Consider the following 19,527-nt stretch of genomic DNA (forward strand, 5'->3'; position numbering starts at 1 on the left):
GGTTTCACTGCCTCCTGCCTAGAACTCAAAGTTCCCACAAAGGCACTTTTCTTTCCAGATGGCTGCCAAATTGTTGTGGGGGATATAAGTGGGGTTTTTCTTATTCTACCATCTTGTTGACATCACTTCATAGTTTTGTTTAATAGTCAATGTTAGATGTCACAATGTAAATTACATCCTAGATAGATCCTACAGTGTTACTGAATATATATGTATATATAATATTCAGAATATATATATATATACTGAATATATATATACTCAGTGTTACTGAATATATATATATATATATATATATATATATATATATATATATATTTCTGAAGATGCTTAGCTCTTCATTTGCCATAATCTAAAGTGTTCTTTCCTATTGCTCTTCCCCAGATTTTTTGTGGGTAAAGCCAGACACTGTTTAAAAATTTGGGATAGAAACTAAAAACCAATCTGGTTTTCAACTGTGTGCCCAGAGAAAATAATAGAAGGTGGAATTTTTCCCAATCCAATATGTTGATAGACTACCCCCAAAATGGCTAGGGCAGGTCGAGTGGGTGCCGGGCAAACAGTACTGTAAACAAAGATCCTCTAGTGTCTTTGTGTCACAGTGTATGAAAAGATCTCAATTTTTTTAAGGACTAGCAGTAAAATTATTTAACATAATCTCATGTCTATTTGTATACTAGAAGAATGACTCCCTAATGATTAGAATTTTAGATTCTGTCACAGGACAGCAGAGATATCATTCACCACTCTGGAATATTTTGTCAAATATTTTAATCAAATATCACAGCAGAGAATAAAGACACACTCATCCCTTCTTAGTTTTTATGATGTAAGAGTTGTATGTTGAATAGTGAGGACACCTTGCTCCTTATAATTGAATTAAATATTTATTATGAGTTTACTACCTCCAACAATTTCAAAATAAAGAGTTTATTCTAAGGTCAATTTGCAAAATACACAAAATCTCTAAGAAACAAAAATCATCCAAGTTACTGAAATCTAGAAATGCACTGTTAATATCATCTTTTGTCTAGATGTAACTTAAATCAAACTATACACACACATACACATACGCACACACATAAACTCATACGTATGCATATATATGTGTATATATACACCTTTCTCACTTGAAATTATGTTACAAAAAAGCATGACATTTGAATATATACACACAATACATTTTTAAAATTTGAGATTAATTTAACAATGTGAAAAAATAATATGTATGTAACATAGGATGAATTTTAATTTTAATATTGACCCCAGGAATCCAAGATGGGTAGTAGTTAGCTTCTTTTTCCTTTTTTAAATGGTGCTCTATTACATGATTATACCGCAATTTGGATACATATTCTTGTGCTGACAGTCAGTTGCTTAGCAGTTTATGATAAAATTAAATATATACCTACCCCATGACCATGGAATTACACTTCAATACATTCATTTAAGAGGAATTAAAATATGTGTCCACAAAATAACTACATAGGGATGTTGATAGCAGCTTCATTTATAACTGTATCAAAATTAATTACTGATTCCTGGGTGAAATTACCTTTTTAAAAAAACAAGATTTTCATTTAGATCCCACTTATAAGCAAGAACATGCAGTATTTGGTTTTCTGTTCCTGCATTAGTTTGCTAAGGATAACGGCCTCCAGCTCCATCCATGTCCCTGCAAAGGACATGATCTTATTTCTTTTTTGTGGCTGCATAATATTCTATGATGTTTATGTACCACATTTTGTTTATCCAGTCTATCACTGATGGGTATTTAGGTTGATCCCATGTCTTCACTATTGTGTATAGCGCTGCAATGAACATACACACGCATGTGTCTTTATAACAGAACGATTTATATTCCTTTGGGTATATACCCAGTAATGGGATTGGTGGGTTGAATGGTACTTCTGTCTTTAGGCCTCTGAGGAATTGACACACTGTCTTCCACAATGGTTGAATTAATTTGCACTCCTACCAACCATGTATAAGTGTTTTTTTTTTTCTTGACAACCTTGCCAGCATGTGTTATATTTAAGTTTTTAAATATAGCATTTTAATAATAGCCATTCTGATGGCTGTGTGATGGTATCTCATAGAGGGGAACAACACACACTGGGGCCTACTGGAGAGTGGAGGGTGGGAGGTGGGAGAGGATCAAGAAAAATAATTAATTGGGTACTAGACTTAATACCTGGGTGATGAAATAGTCTGTACAACAAACACCCATGACACATGTTTACCTCTGCAACAAACCTGCACATGTACCCATGAAGTCAAAATGAAAGTTAAAACTAATTTAAATAAAACAAAAAACAAGATTAAACAATGTATTATAAAATAATAATTTGCTGTATTTTATTTCAGAACTTTCTGAATTCTCCTGAATCTTCACTTGAGATTTTCCAAAGTAATATTGATCACCTTTATTACAGTGTAGCACTTTCAGTTTGTCTTAACATTGGCACAATCTTTCATACAATCATGGTTTGTCTTACCAAACAAATTAATGGAGCTATAATATGGTTCTTTTATTGCTATGTTTAATAATACTATAATACAATTTCTTGTTCATAAATAATTTTCTATATTTCTGAATTATTTTAAGATAAATCCACAAATACAGAATTTATATGAAAAGATAAAGGGATGTTTTATTGAAAATACACTGGTAAATATTACCTAATTATTCATGGAAGGCCTTCATCAAATTATTCCCAAACCAGTAGTGTATGTACATTATATCTCTTCCACCCCAATAATATTCTGACTATTAAGTAGACTTGTTAAACACTTCTACTTTCATCAACAAAGATAATCTGTGGTTGAAATGTTAAATTCCTTTTTGTTAATAATGTTATTCAATATGTTATATAAATGTTAAATATATGTTCATGTGTTCATACTCTTTGCATAGGTTTGCTTGGTTTTAACATTTCCAAGTGGAATCATAATGACATCTAAATATAGATATAGTATTTCTGTGAACTCTCTATTTTACACAGCATTATGTTTTAAGATTTTTCTATATTGATTTAGTTGGGTGTCACCCATTTCTATTATAAATTATATATATACACACACAGACTTTCTCTTTCTCACACACACACCCCAATATTGATTTATTAGTTCGATTATCAATGATGTGGAGACGTATCCCAGTTTCTCCTATTTTAAATAATTCTACTTTGAATTTTCAATTCCATATCTCCTACTGCTCACATACAAGAGTTTCTCATTAGATGAGCTTCTCATTTCACTCTCTTTTTAGGGACTTTTTATGAAAAAATCTTTCATGTAGTTGAATTTTTAACAAACTTGTATTTGCAGTTTGCATTTTGTGCTTTGTTTAAGGATTTCTCCTGTGATTCCATTTCTGGTTAAGATGTGTGCTCATGCCATTATAACCTAGATCAACTAAAAATTATGTTTGTAAGGGCACTGTAGAAATGTGGTTATAAAGAAATCTAAATGAAACAATTTATAAAAAGGGGTGGAATTTTCAAGATCAGATCTATTTAAGTTCAAGATTTACTCCAAGGCTACACTAAGAAACACAGTGTGATATTGCTAAAATTGCAGACAAATAGATCAACAGAACAGAAATATTAATAGATAAGTCACAAATAGACCATGGATATGGTCTTAGATTATTGCCAAAGGTACTACAATTTAATAAGTCAATGGAAGGACTTTTCAATAAAAAGTGCTGGAAAGTCTATACATATGTATTTTTAAAAAAATCTTTGAATCTTATTTTACTATCCACAAATATTAATTAGAAATGAATTGTAGACCTAAATATGAAGGTAAAACTGTGAAGGTTTTTGAAGAAAATGCAGGATAATTTCTTTATGACCGTGGAAAAAAGCAAATATTTTATGGGAAAGACTGAACACGTAATAAGCATAAAAGGAAAAATATTAAAACATATTTCATCAAAATTAAAATGTTCTGCTTATCTATTGCCAATATGATGGAAGTAAAAAGGCAAACAACGGATTGGGAAAGGTATTTTCAATGCATCTATGGGCAGCAAAGGATTTCTGTCTAGACTATTTAAAGTTCTATTAAGAAATCAATTGGAAAGAACAGATAAATCAGTATGGCTGGACTAAAGAATTAAACAATTATTTCACAAAATTAGATATTCAAATATTTAATATATAAAGGTGGCTCACGCCTGTAATCCCAGCACTTTGGGAGGCCGAGGCGGGCGGATCACGAGGTCAGGAGATCGAGACCATCCTGGCTAACACGGTGAAACCCCGTCTCTACTAAAAATACAAAAAATTAGCCGGGCGTGGTAGCGGGCGCCTGTAGTCCCAGCTACTCGGGAGGCTGAGGCAGGAGAATGGCGTGAACCCGGGAGGCGGAGCTTGCAGTGAGCCGAGATCGCGCCACTGCACTCCAGCCTGGGCGACAGAGTGAGACTCCGTCTCAAAAAAAAAAAAAAAAAAAAAAAAAATTGTTGTCATTAAAAGAAGAATAAAATATGACTACACACTCATCGGAATTTAAATTAAAAAGAAAGAAAATGACAAGCGTTAGCAAAGATGAGGTTTAATGGAAATTTCATACATGACTAGAATGTGAGTAAATGATAGAGCCAGCTTTGATAACTCTTTAGCTGATTCTAATATCATTAACCAAGCAAATCCTATTACCTACCAATATGAATCTCAGATATATGTCTAAAAAATTGAGTGTATGCATTTTAAGATGTACACACATCTTTATTTAGAATAGCTACAAAATGAAGTGGCCCATATTTGTATGTAATAGACAATGTAATAGTCAAAGACAAAATTTGAATATTCAAACAATTTTTAAAAAGCTATATGGTATTAAAATAATGAACTACTGATATATATCATGACGATGAAAACACAAAATGTTAAGAGGACACACATCATTTAATATCATTCATAAATGAACAAGAAAGTATTTGTAACACATATAACAGATAAAGAATCATTCACCAGAATTCAATGATTGCTACAAATAAATGAGCAAAAAACAAAACAAATTAGTAGAAAAATAAAGGACAAATACTTCATGAAGAGATATTTTATGAAGAAGAAATGCTATTAACCAGCATGCAACTGAGATTTAATTACTATGGCTATTAGAAAAAATATAAAATAAAACATACTATTTCACACCCATTCGGTTAGCAAAATTAAAATTTCTTTATGCAGTAAAGTTAAAGATATGCACATAATAAGAGCCAGCAATTTCACTTCTAGGTGTATATGGTAATGGCACTTTTGCAAATGTGCAGACAAGGTACTTTTAAGGAGGCTCAGTTCACATATTTACAATGGCAAAATTTAGGTAACAGTCTATGTTTCAACTATGAAAGGATAAATGAAATATAAAATTTGATATGAAGATAAAATTTATTTGCATTACAAAAAGTAGAGTTCACTAACTATATATAGATATAGATCTATCTTAACAAAGACAGATTTGGAAAACAAAATATGAAAAAAATCAAGCTATAGAGTTATGACTAGACTATTATTAACAAAAAAAGTATGTAAATTTAAAAAGCACATAAGGTTTTTGAGGTACTGTGGAGGGCATCATGCTTAAAATACATGAAAGTTGAATTTCTACTTTACTTATATACTTTTCTCTTTTATAAGTATAAAATGACATAATTCCTATACAACTAAACATTAACTACCATCAATTCTGAAAAGCAAGTACAAGGTTGTTTATATGTTGTTTTTTGTACTTTTCTGCATTTACGTTTTGTTCAAAGTAAAAGAAAAACTTCTAATTTTATTAGAAGTACAGTATATTAATTTCCTAATTGCATTAAAATAAAATTTAATTTGCATAATATTGAACTTTCCAGACAACTGACAACATGCCACTCTACAGGGGAATATATAAGCACCAATTCAGGAGCTTATAAAAACTGTTTATTCCCAAAGAAGTCAAGAGGAAACAGAAAAAGGAATGTAAAAATGTGGCTCAAATAGAAAGACAGTGTTATAACCAAATACATCAGTAAACATATTAAGTATAAATGAGCTAAATGGTCCACATATTAAGTATAAATGAGCTAAATGGTCCACTTAAAGGGCTAACAATTTTGGATTGAAAACAGCAGTAATGACATCATCAATAATCACTATACATTTACAAGGCATAAAATCAGAGAAAGATTGGAGTAAAGAAAAGTAACAAAGATATAACTGTCAAATTCTAACTAAAATAGGTAAGCAGTAAATAAATACATAAAAAGCTGCTGTAGTGGTAAAATACTAGGCATAGCTGATTTCAAGGCAAGAAAAATTTCTTGAGAAAAAGAAATAATCGTTTTTTTGATAAGAGATCAATCTACCAAGGAAATACTGTCATAATACAGACCTTCAAAATATTTTTAGCACAGAATTTCTCTTCCAAATAAATGGGGGTAATCTGGGCCAGGCTTATTCCACTTGAAACAATGAACAAATGAAAAATATAAAATACAACGTTTTTCAAGACACAAGACATCAAACAATGAAGAACAGAAATCTCTGAAAGACGTAAATGACATAAGATCTATAATTTCCCTAGCTTGATGCCTTGAGAGAGTTTCCAGGCCATAGTACAATGAAGAGCAATTTAGGCAGAACCCAGCAGACAGCATGAGTAGAGGAAATAAATCTGGAAATCCAGGTGTACTCTCGTAATTAAAATAATGTCCCGCCAAAGAAGTTCCTGTCCTAATCCTTGGAACCTGTGAATATTTTACCGTACATGACAAAAGGAACTTTATAAATCTGATTAAAGTAACGAACCTTCAGATAGAGATTACCTGGATTAGGTGGGTGAGCCCCATTTAATCCCATCAGTCCTTAAAAATGAAGAACCTTTTTCTTCTGGGGATCAAGAAAGAGAATGGGAGAGATGGGAGCATGAGAAGGTCATGATCTGCCATTACTGTGAAGATGGAAGAAGGGGGCCATGAAGCATAGAATGTGGGCTGAAAAAGGCAAGGAAATTAGTTTTCCCCAGAGTCTCCAGAAAGGAATGCAGCCCTGTTGGCATCGTGATTTTAGAGCAGTGAAGCCCATGTTACACGTCTGACCCACGGAAATGTAAGATAATACATTGTCTTGTTTAAAGGCATGTAAAATAATAAATTTTGTCATTTTTTTAATGTCAGCAGTAGAAAACTAATAGAGATACCAGCACAACTAGGGTTTGCAGGGCAGGCTACTAAAACAGAAGATGGTTCCCAGAGAGACAACTGTGAAGAGTATTCAGCTGAGTATGGATCATCGTATATATGTAAAGCAACGGCCCAAATCAAGGGCAGAATTAAAGACAAAGATGTCCAGAGTTCGCAAAGAACCAGAAATAGTGTCTGTTCCCACCAGTCAGACAAAAATTTTATGATTCACTGGCCACTGGAGAGAATGTTTGAAGGTTTTTTGCTTCAGTAGGTGAGTGTAATTAGACCTTCAATTAACATTGCTCTGATACTATCTATAAAACAGTTTAAGCAAAGACTAAAAAAATCAAACATTTCCTAGTGTCCTAACTACATATCAGAACAAAGACAAAGGGTAATTCCAGAAATACAATAATATCCAGCACCACATTTTAAAGTAACAATGTAAAACTCATAATGACTGTTAGGCTTCTATCCAATCAAAATTTGCTGGCATTTGCAGAAGCTGGAAAACGTGACCAATAATGAAGAGATCAATCAATCAGAACTAACTAGGAACTAATATAGATGTTACGCTTAGCAGACATTCAGGCATTAAGTAGTTAACAACTATGTCATTGTGTTCAAAATTTCAGTAGGAACATGGCCGATATGAGAAAGACTACAGTCCAAAACGTCTATAGTTGAATGCTACAATTTCAGAGATGAAAAAATACATTGTATGGTATTAATTGTAGATTATATGTTGAAGAAGAAAACATTAGTGAGCTTGTATACCTAGCAATATAAACTACCTGAAATAAAACAAAAAGAAAAGAGGGTAAGAAAAATGAACAGAGCATCGGTGAGCACTAGGTAGTTACAAGGGGCTTTAACATCAGTGTAGTTTAAGTTCCTCAAAAAAGAGGAGAGGACAACAGAAAAAAAAAGAACCTTATTGAAGAAATAATGGCTTGGGCATTTTCAAATTTGGTGAGAACAGTAAACCCAAAGATACAAAACATTTAATAAGTTTCATGCACTAGAAGCATGGAGAAAACTACACCAAGGTACATCATAATCAAATTACTCAAAAACAATAATAAAATCGCAAAAGCAGTCAGAAAGATAACACTTACTATTTTTTGTCATAAGGATGACAGTATGTTTCCTACCAGAAAAAATGTAAGTGAAAAGGTAATGGAACTATGTTTTTTATTAATATTATTTTATTTTTTATTAAACAACATCATCTTTATTTTCCATACCTTTATTTCAGAACAACAAAAATACACAACATCCAATGTTGTTGTCAAAGCAGAGAGAGACTAGGGCTTCAGGCCCTTGTTTCCTGCATTAGACATAAGGACAGGAGGGAAAAACCACCAGACATCAGCAGAGGGAGCCAGGTGGGATGGGCCACTCAAAGCTGTGAAGGGAGCCATGGGGACGTTATAAAGAGGGCACAAGGCTTCCAAGTATAAATTCCTAATCTACTTCCTTTATGCGAGACACATCCGCATCACACTCAGGAGGTGGGAACCTCATCAGGAATGGCAGCACTGGATTCCTCTGCTGCCACTTTGTCTTCATTGAAACCTGGACCCACCCTGATCTTGCAGTGGATGCCACTGGTGTGGGTCTGGGGATCCTTGAGGGAGATGCCAGAAGACAGCAGTGTGGTTTCAAACAGCAGCACCACCAGGTCCTTGACAGCCTGGCTGTGCTTGTCTGCCTCAGCCTTCTAAAGCAGTGTCTCCACAATGGGGTGGTCGAGGTTGATCTCCAAGAGCTTTTTGGCCATCATGTAGCCCACCATAGAGCTATCCCGAAGTGCCTGGGCTTTCATGATCCACCCCATGTTGGCTTCCAGCTGTAGGTGCTGGTCACAATGTAGCAGTTTGAAGACACAAGCCTATTGGAGAGAGCCACTTTCTAAAACCTCCTAAGATTTATTTCATGAGCTTGCAGAGGTTCTCAAACTTCACTTTGCTTTCCTCCATTTTTTCTCCTCCTCATCCTCAGGTAGCTTCAGACTCTCCTTGGTAACTGAGACCAGGCTCTTCCCATTGAACTCCTTGAGCTGCTGCATGCAGTGGGCTTGGTCATGTACACCTCCTCAAAGCCCTGCTTCCATCCTCGCTCCAGAAAGCAGAGTTGGCAGCCTGCTCTCTGCTCTCATCAGTGATGTCATAGGTGGACTTCTGTGTCTTCTTCATGTGAGAGACATAATCTGATGGAAATTTCATCTAATTTCCAGACTGGAAGGCATGAAAACAGCAGCTCAAACAGACATAGCTGGTTAGTGGAGTCCTCATGGGCTCTAAGCTTTAGGTTTTTAGAGAATGCCTCATAGAATTTCTTCTAGTTGTCCTTGTCTTCTGCCAGCACAGAGAAGAGCTCAAGATACTTTTTTCTTTCCTTTTTTTTTTTTTTTTTTGATTTGTTTTGTTTTTGAAGAGGAGACTCTGTTGCCCAGGCTGGAGTGCAGTGGCCTGATCTCAGCTCACTGCAACCTTTGCCTCCTGGGTTCAAGTGATTCTCCTGACTCAGCCTCCCAAGTAGCTGGAATTACAGGTATGCACCACCATGCCTGGCTAATTTTTGTATTTTCAGTTGAGATGGCATTTCACCATGTTGACCTGGCTGGTCTCGATCTCCTGGCCTCAAGTGATCCACCCACCTTGGCCTGAGTTTACAGGAGTGAGCCACCGTGCCTGGCCTCAAGGCATTTCTTAACAATGTTTTTGCAAATGACTTTCAAGATTTTTCTGTGCTGGAGCACTTCTTGGGAGATGATCCAGGGCAGAGCTTCAAAATCAACAATACTACACATCAAGTTGAGATATTGTGGTATCAACTCCTCACAGCTGTCCATGGTGAACTCCCAATCGATACAGACTTTGACGTTGTTCTTTTTCTTCTTCTTATCAAAGAGGTCAAAGGGAGCCCCTGAGAAGTGATGAACAGCAATGCCCTGAATTCCAATTGACCTTCTACAGAGAAGCGCTTGAATGCCAAGTGGACTTCCTAGTCATTAGTGAGGCTTTTGTAGAATTCTCCATACTCTTCCTGGGTAATATCATCAGAGTTTCTGGTGCAGATAGGCTTGGTCTCATTTAGTTCTTCCTGAAGGATATATTTCTCCTTGATCTTCATGGTTTTCTTTTTCTTATCCTTACTACTGTCATTCTCCTCATCTGAACCCATATCTTCAGTCCTGAGCTTTTCCTCCTCACCTTTATCTTCCTCTTCTTTCTCCCCTTTCTCTTTCTCTGTCTCACTGTCACTGATTTTCTTCTTTCATTCATTCCTTCTCCAAATAAAGAGTGATGGGATAGCGTATGAACTGAGATTGCTTCTTCACTACTTCTTTGACCTGCCTCTGTTCTAAGTACTGTCTAGTCTTTTTTAAGGTGGAGGATCACTTTGGTACCCCAGCCAATGGGCTCACTGTGGTCAGCACCTACAGTGAAGGAATGCCCCGCAGAAGAGTGACTCCCAGGAAAGCTGTTCATCATTGCTGTGCTTTGAGATCATAACCACTTTCTTTGCACAATAAAAGCCAGGTAGGCCCAATAAAAGCCAAAACCAAATTGCCCAATCATGGATATGCGTGCACCAGCCTGAAGAGCCTCCATAAATGCTTTAGTACCAGACTTGGCAATGGTTCCCAAATTATTTATTAAATCAGCCTTGGACATACCAATGCCTGTGCCCAGCAAGTCAGGATGTGTTCCTGAGGGTTGGGGATGATGTCAATATTTAGCTCTTTACCACTGTCTAACTTGGAAGGCTCTCATAGTAAATCTTGTTCAAGGCATCAGATGCACTAGAAATCTCTTCCAAAGGAAAATCTCCTTGTTGAAATAGAAGGTATTGATGATGAGAGACATGGGTTCGGCAATTAATGCCTGAAAAGTGCAAATCTCTACCTCCTCCTCTTCATCAGGCATGATAAAAGGAAAAGGATTATAAGTAACGGAGAGCAAGGGCACTGCATGCCCGAGATGCACGCAGCACCAAGGCTGCATGAGGAACACTACTGGAACAACATATTTAAAATACTAAGAGAAAAAAACAGCATCTTAGAATGTTAAACTCAGTGAATATATCTTTCAAAAGTAAAGGCAAAAATAAACACTTACTTTAGATGCCAACCATGAAAGAATTCACCAGCAGACCCACACGAGAAAAAATGTTGGAAGTATGACTTTAGGCAGATAGGAAATGATGTAAGATGAAGAGATGGGTCTACACAAGAGTCAGTAGCAGAAATGGTAACTACATGGGTAATTATACGAGATAATTTTCTTATTTTAAGGCTCTTGGAAAGATAATAAGCCAATAATGATTTAAAGTGAGGTTTATGACATATGTATAGGTAAATATATAATAATATCATAAGATCAGGAGAGAAGAAAAAGAAGTATACAATTGTAATTTCTTATACTATACTAGAAGTAGTATAATATCTCTTGAAAGAATACTATAAGTTAAACATGAATACCAACAATCCTAAAGCATCACTAAAACCACAAGAAAGAGCAAGCGCTAATAAGTCGCAAAGAAGATAAAATGGAATAATAAAGAGTATTGAATTACTTCAAAAGCAATTACAAAAAGAGAAAAAGGGAAAGCAATCAAATAAAAAAACAGATGGGAGAAATAGAAAACAAAATCTAGATGTTAAACCTACACATATCAGCAATTATAGTAGCTAAAAACAGTTTAAGCATCCCAATTAAAAGGCAGAGATAACCAAGTTGGATTTAAAAAAGTAAGATACTACTACACGCTGCCTGGAAGAAACATACCATAAATTTTAAAAATAGACCAAAAGGTGGCAAAACGGAAAAATATACCATGCTAATCCTGAAGAAAGGAGAGCTGGAGTGGATGTGTTTTTATCTGACAAATAGATTTCAGAGAAATCAAACAAATTCAAATAAAGAAACCTGATAAAGTTTTCTCATGAAAATGGATGCAATTACATTTATTGATTTGTGTATATTGAACCAGCCTTGCATCCCAGGGATGAAGCCCACTTGATCATGGTGGATAAGCTTTTTGATGTGCTGCTGGATTCGGTTTGCCAGTATTTTATTGAGGATTTTTGCATCAATGTTCATCAAGGATACTGGTCTAAAATTCTCTTTTTTGGTTGTGTCTCTGCCCAGTTTTGGTATCAGGATGATGCTGGCCTCATAAAATGAGTTAGGGAGGATTCCCTCTTTTTCTATTGATTGGAATAGTTTCAGAAGGAATGGTACCAGTTCCTCCTTGTACCTCTGGTAGAATTCGGCTGTGAATCCATCTGGTCCTGGACTCTTTTTGGTTGGTAAGCTATTGATTATTGCCACAATTTCAGAGCCTGTTATTGGTCTATTCAGAGAGTCAACTTCTTCCTGGTTTAGTCTTGGGAGGGTGTATGTGTCGAGGAATTTATCCATTTCTTCTAGATTTTCTAGTTTATTTGTGTAGAGGTGTTTGTAGTATTCTCTGATGATAAATATTTTTTATTGCATCTATTTGATTCTTCTCTTTTTTCTTCTTTAGTAGTCTTGCTAGCGGTCTATCAATTTTGTTGATCCTTTCAAAAAACCAGCTCCTGGATTCATTAATTTTTTGAAGGGTTTTTTGTGTCTCTATTTCCTTCAGTTCTGCTTTGATTTTAGTTATTTCTTGCCTTCTGCTAGCTTTTGAATGTGTTTGCTCTTGCTTCTCTAGTTCTTTTAATTGTGATGTTAGGGTGTCAATTTTTGATCTTTCCTGCTTTCTCTTGTGGGCATGTAGTCCTATAATTTCCCTCTACACACTGCTTTGAATGTGTCCCAGAGATTCCGGTATGTTGTGTCTTTGTTCTCGTTGGTTTCAAAGAACATCTTTATTTCTGCCTTCATTTCGTTATGTACCCAGTAGTCATTCAGGAGCAGGTTGTTCAGTTTCCACGTAGTTGAACGGTTTTGAGTGAGTTTCTTAATCCTGAGTTCTAGTTTGATTGCACTGATTTTAATCAAATTTGAGCAAATACAAACATCTTTTTGAAGGGTAATTCATCATGACCAAGTTTTTTTTCCCCAAATATGCAAAGTTGGTTTATCATTTGAAGATTAATGTATTCGCAATATGAACAACCTAATAAAGAAAAAAATCATCATCTCGACAGGTGCAAAGAAAACCAAAACCATCTGATAAAATCCAATGTCCATTTGTATTAAAAATAAAGCTATCAGTCAATTAGGGAGAAAAATGAACTTCTTTAATCTGAGAGTGCACATCTACAAAAAAATCTACAGTTAACATTATACTTAATTGGGGAATTTTCCACCACAGTTAGGAAGGTTTTCCCCACTCTCATGTTATAAAAGAAATCATCCATGTTTAATTCCAGAACTTCTATAGTATTATTTTCTATACTTAAGCTCACATTGTGGAATCTATATTAGAGTATACAATAAAATATCATTCTAATTTCATCTTTTTTAAATAGCTATAAAGATATCATTTATTAAACAGTTCATGTTTTTCCCACTAATTTCACATGCCACCATAGTTATACACTAAATTTCCATATGCACTTGGGTTTATCGCTGTATTTTTTATTCTGTTACATTGGATTATCTGGCTATTTGTGTATCAGTACCAAAATATTTCAATCATATGTTTATGTTTTTATAATTGGTGGTGCAATGTACACACTACTGTTTGTTTTCAGTATTTTCCTCAATATTCTTACTTTTTGTTATATATATGTAAGAACTTTAAAACTAAGAAGTTGATATTTTGAGTAATATTTTGATTTTAGTAAAAAATGCCTATCACTTATTCGCATTTATGTCTGTGTGTGAATTGATTGTTTTCATTTTTTGCTTAGTTAAAAGACATTGTGAATATCATGTATCCTAGGGACATCCATGATAAAATGAAAGAAAAAAAGTTACTTATGACTTAAGACATCATCACTATACATGTGGGTCAATTTGAATCAGACTATTTAGATGAAAATTCAGGTGCTTGTCTTTGAAATTTGACGACACAGATTCTTTCAGATCTGAAGAGGCGTATCTGTTTTAAATAACCCAAATCATTTTTGCACTGAGATGAACTAGTGATTAATGAAATACAAGTCTACAGAGTTGTGCAAATTCTGGTTGATATCTCTCTTTCTCTCTCTCTCTCTCTATGTATATATATATACACACATATATAATTAGTCCCACTTTATTCTTTCATAAAATATTTCTGAAATATTTCTAGTTTGGGATTATTTCACAGGAAAATTATGAATAAATTGTTATGTTCATCGCTGCATTTAATTCCATATTATTCTGGGAAATATCAAATGAATGATTTTATTCCTTAACAAAGAGTGTTGATTGGACAGGAGTTTTGGGTCATTAACTCCATGATAAGTTTGTATTATTCCCAGAAGTATTCTCAGTCTGAATTTAAACTTCAGAATCACTCTTTAACATCAAGGAACGCATTACTTTGTTCTAAATAATAACACTTTCTTTAAAAATATAATGGCTTTAAAATACTAAAAATAGTAAGGTAATTGCTTCTTCCTATTTTATGTTACTTCTTAAAGCTTACAATAAATATTATCAAGGTTTAGCTGGACAATTTCAAGAGTACACATTGGTTTTTTGTTTCTCTCTGATTGATAACAGAGGTAAAGCAAAATACTCTGATTACAATGACCAGATTTTAATGAGCAATTGTCTATTAACAGTTCCCCTTCACTGTTTAAAGACAGACAAAAACTTCACATAACATGATGTGCAGTGAATATTTATTTAAAAAATATAATGGAAACTTAGTTAAATCAACTTCTACCATAGCAAATTTATATTAGTTGTATTCTGTCTCAAGACCATTTAATAATTCCTTTCTAAAAGATTTTAGAAAGGGATAATATTGCTTTATTCTTTTTTTAAAAAAAATTACTATTTAGAGAAGTTTTAGGTTCACAGCAAAACTGAGAAGAAAATAGAGTTTCCACATACCCCCTGCCCTCCCCCCACACACAACCTCCCCCTCTATCAATATTCCCCACCAAAGAGGTTCATTTGTTATAACAGATGACCTATATTAACACATCATCTCCCAAACACCACTGTTTACATAAGGGTTTACAGTTGTTATTATAAATTACATGGTTTTTCACAAATATATAATGACAGATATCTACCATAGTATCATATGAAATTATTTTGCTGCCCTAAAAATTCTTGTGCTCTGACTATTCATCCCTTCCTCTGTGGTGTACACATATACCATGAAGTACTATGCAGCCATAAAAAAGAACGAGATAATGTCCTTTGCAGAAACATCGATGGAGCTGGAGGCCATTATCCTAAGCAAACTAACACAGGAACAGAAAACAAAATGCCACATGTTCTCCCTTATAAGTCGGAGCTAAACACTGAGTACAGGTGGACACAAACAGAGGAATAGTAGACATTGGGGCCTATTGAGGGTGGAAGGTAGGAGGAGGGTGAGGATCAAAAACTACCTATTGAGAACTGTGCTTATTACCTGGTGATGAAGTTATCTGTACACCAAATCCCTGCGATATGCAGTTTACCTATATAACAAACCTGTACGTGTACCCTCAAACCTAGAATAAAAGTTAAAAAAAAAAAGTTCCATGGCAAATAATCCCAGTGACAGATGTCATATTACAAGGCCAATAGGGGGAAATAAAAGACAAGATTCTGACACTGCAGCAAGACTGCAGGCCTAACTCTCTTTTTAAGGAATAGAAGAAGTATAGCAAATAATTAGTTTTCAGATCTTTCAAAGATTACTATTATTGTTGCTTATATACACACTGGTTTTGACAATCTGGCAGGTCCTTATTCATTAAACACATAGCTGTACATGAGTCAGACTTGAATCTTTAATATAGTAAATGAAATAGATCTGGTATCATAATCCTAAAATTTTGAAAGGTAAGAATATTTTTGAAAATGGCAAAAATTAATATCTTTGTTAATTATCTTTCCATTTCTATTATCTCAAAACATCATAACCACCCAAAATGCATGGAAACATATATTTTTAGAAAATACTAAGAGATTTTTTGATAGACCAGTTGACTCCTGGAAAAAATGTAATAAAGCTGTCTTTGTTCTTTGGAAACTATGCATCTTAAGACAGACAGTTTTAATACGGAAAAAGGGTACGTGTGTGATTCAGAGCAAAATCTATCAAACAGAACAATAGTAGATATCAGTGACTAGAATATTAGAATCAGATACACTTTATGCCAAAAAAGGTAATAAATTACTTGTTACTTTAGTAAATGTTTCTGATACAATTAAAGCTTATTTTACTTCAGACGGTCATATCTTAAAGCATAAATATTTTTCCATTTGGAAAGTATTTCACAAGCAAGGGAAAAAGCAAAGCAGATTCCCAAGTAACTCCAGACTTCCTAAAGAATATAGAAAATAAAAGAAAATTAGTGTGTTTTATTCCATCCTGGAGGAGAACTTGCTACACAGAACAAAAGCATTTTTTTTTTTTTACCAGTTGTAGGTGTTGCCTACCCTCGTATCTGATTGTTGTTTACAAACTAAAAGAAAATCTATGTTCAACTCATTTAAAGACCTGCTGCTGAAGGAGACCTACACACTGCTAACTTGATACAAAGTTAATTAACGTACATTATAAATATTGACAAATATGCACAGAATTGTTTTAAAGTTGAGAAAAATTAATGGCATGAAGGAAAAGACAAACAGAAAAACCAGCTGAACCTGAGAGAATGTATATAATGAAAACTTGAATATTTACAGTTTTCTTATGTAAAAATTTAAATTTTTCCTCTAAAAATATAAATAAATGTATATGTCAAAGTTAAAATAAAGATTGTTCTAAAAACATTTGAATAAAATCCAGAAGGAGAAGGCAGAAAATACTGAAGAGAACAAATAGTAAAACATGAAATATAAGAACATTTGCCTAGTTAAAAATTTTTGTCTTTAGAATAAAAGGATAACTTAAGACACATTAAGTGTTAAGTAAGATAATTTCAGAAAAAAAGAAACTAAGGACAGATTACTCGATGCTCTTTATGAAAAGGCATATACAGATGCTTTTGTTCTGTGGATCAAGTTCTCCAAGATAGAATAAAACTATATGTACAGTTTTTCTATCTACCTATCTATCTGTCTGTCTGTCTGTCTACCTACCTACCTATCATCTATCTTTCAAGAATGAATAAATTCCAAATGCTCAGATATAAAAATAAAGTTTACAACAGAAGAAATGAGAATCATGTAGTAATCAGATTTTTCACTTTGTAATACGGAATGATTTTTTCATGGCAAGTTTTTCTGTAACAATAATTATATACCCAACAAAATTATAATTTAAATTTGAAGGAAAAGAACGTCTTGCTCTAATATTAAAGGATTTAGAAAGATTCCCATTCATACATATTTTCTCAAGAAATTTAGATAATATTGTAATGCAGAGAAAAACAGCAAAAAGAATCCAAAGGTATAATGATGAGAAAAAATAAACAAACTATTAAAAAGATAAATTACTAGCTCACAACAGTGGTAATATTGATAAAGTTCAATGCAATTTTTTAAAATAATTTATTTTAAAACTATAAGAATTTTGTTAAAAATATTTACCTATTAATATTATTTTAGATAACTTCCTCAAAACTCAAGATCTAGGACAAAAAATATGTAAACACATACTATGACCTTCAATTACAAAAACTATGAAAATTAATATATTTTAATATCATACAAATACAGCACATTTTATTTAGCCTTTCTCAAGTTAGTAATGTTATTAGCTAATACACATGCAAAAATTACTATACACCAATCTTTGTGACTCTCAATTTGGGACAAATTTTAAGAAGTAAAAAATCCTAAATCAAAAATTATGAAAATTATTAAAACTTTTCAGATATAGCATTAAATTGATTTTGCTAATATATGAAACAATCTATACATTTCCTATCATACTTAACAGCTACCATTTCTCATGCCATCTCTAACACACCAGAGGAGTAAAACAGTATCTTATTTAATTTCCTTTTCTCTTGTTACTAGTAAGCTTGTTAAAAATGCATTTATTGTACTTCCTATTCTGGTCAAAAAGAGGTAGACACATTTCTCTCTATTTGTCCCACTAAGTACAGGGAGAAACTCTAGACATACTTCATAAAACAAGCACAGGCAGTTTCTGAAGGCTGGAAAAAGGAAGGCAAACTGGTTAGGGGCCTTGGGACTCAAGAAACAATCTGACGGCTAGTTCTCTGGACTTTCTTTTTCTTTTGCATTGTGTCTATCTATATAGAAATGGAAGAGACCCTCAGTGTGGAATCACCAACGGTCATCGAGAAAAAAACTCTCAAGAGATGCTTGTTTTCTCTAGCCAGTGAGCTGGAAAACAGGTAGCTGAGTGGACAAAAACCTTTTGACAATCTTTGTTCTACTTCAGTCAAAGATTACCATGGGGGAAAGAAACCCATGCAGCCACCACTACCCCCATTGTCCTCATGGGTGTGGTGTTGGTGTCACTGGACGCTAAGTAGGAAGTTCCCACTCCCACTGCTGGCTAACAGCAGTGCTTCTCCTGTTCTTTCCAATTGGGGAGTGTGGGGAGCAGGCAGCTGGAGAACGGGGTTCACAAAAATCTCAAAACGCTCAAATACATTTTGGAAGACTTCCTATTGAATGTTCTATTACTAACTGAAAATCAAACCACCCTGCACTATTTCTGTTTTGGATATTTTGTTGATGATTGTGCAAACTGAATGTTGTGAATTACTAGGATTTCACATCATGACTAGCACTTCGAAAAAGAAAGAAAACAGGAGGTTTCATCATGGAGGTAAAAATGGAAGAAACAATTGTTTCCATATTTGATGCCTCTTTCTGTGGTGTTCTCATTCCATTGTCAGATCCTAAGAGCCCAGAAAGGTCACTGAGCAGAGTGAAAGGACATTGTGCTGTCCTTTGCTTTTTCTTTGTTGGCAATGCGGGTTTCATTATAAAAGTAACATTCCTTATCTAGTTCAGTTTCTGACCGCTCTTGACCATGCAGCCATGGCTCAGGGGACAGTAGTCGAGTTCACCAACACTTACAGCATCCTCTTTGTAGCAGTCTTGAAATATAATATTTTGGGTGACTCTGAGAAGTTCAGAAGCAGGGCAAAGAGGATCCAGGAAGAAGCAAGCATAAACTGCCTCACTTGACGATCTTTATCTGTCAAAAAAAAATGAGCCCAGAAGCTCTTCAAAAATGACAGTAGCAAACCTAACTTTTCCAGTTTCAGAAATTACCATCAGATTGTGCAGTGCCTGGGCCGAGACTGATGTGACACCCTGAAC

At 34.3% G+C, this 19,527-nt stretch overlaps 1 long non-coding RNA gene and 1 pseudogene across 3 annotated transcripts in view; both read right to left on the bottom strand.

Annotated features, from left to right (window-relative positions):
• The window catches only part of LOC107966900 (uncharacterized), a 570,559-nt gene that overhangs the window by 405,523 nt on the left and 145,509 nt on the right, over window positions 1-19,527 (bottom strand). The gene's annotated exons all lie outside the window — the stretch shown is intronic.
• On the bottom strand, window positions 8,645-11,165 carry LOC100611760 (heat shock protein HSP 90-beta-like; annotated as a pseudogene).

This window comes from Pan troglodytes, chromosome 8 (genome assembly GCF_028858775.2).
Source record: "Pan troglodytes isolate AG18354 chromosome 8, NHGRI_mPanTro3-v2.0_pri, whole genome shotgun sequence".
Lineage (NCBI taxonomy): Eukaryota > Metazoa > Chordata > Mammalia > Primates > Hominidae > Pan > Pan troglodytes.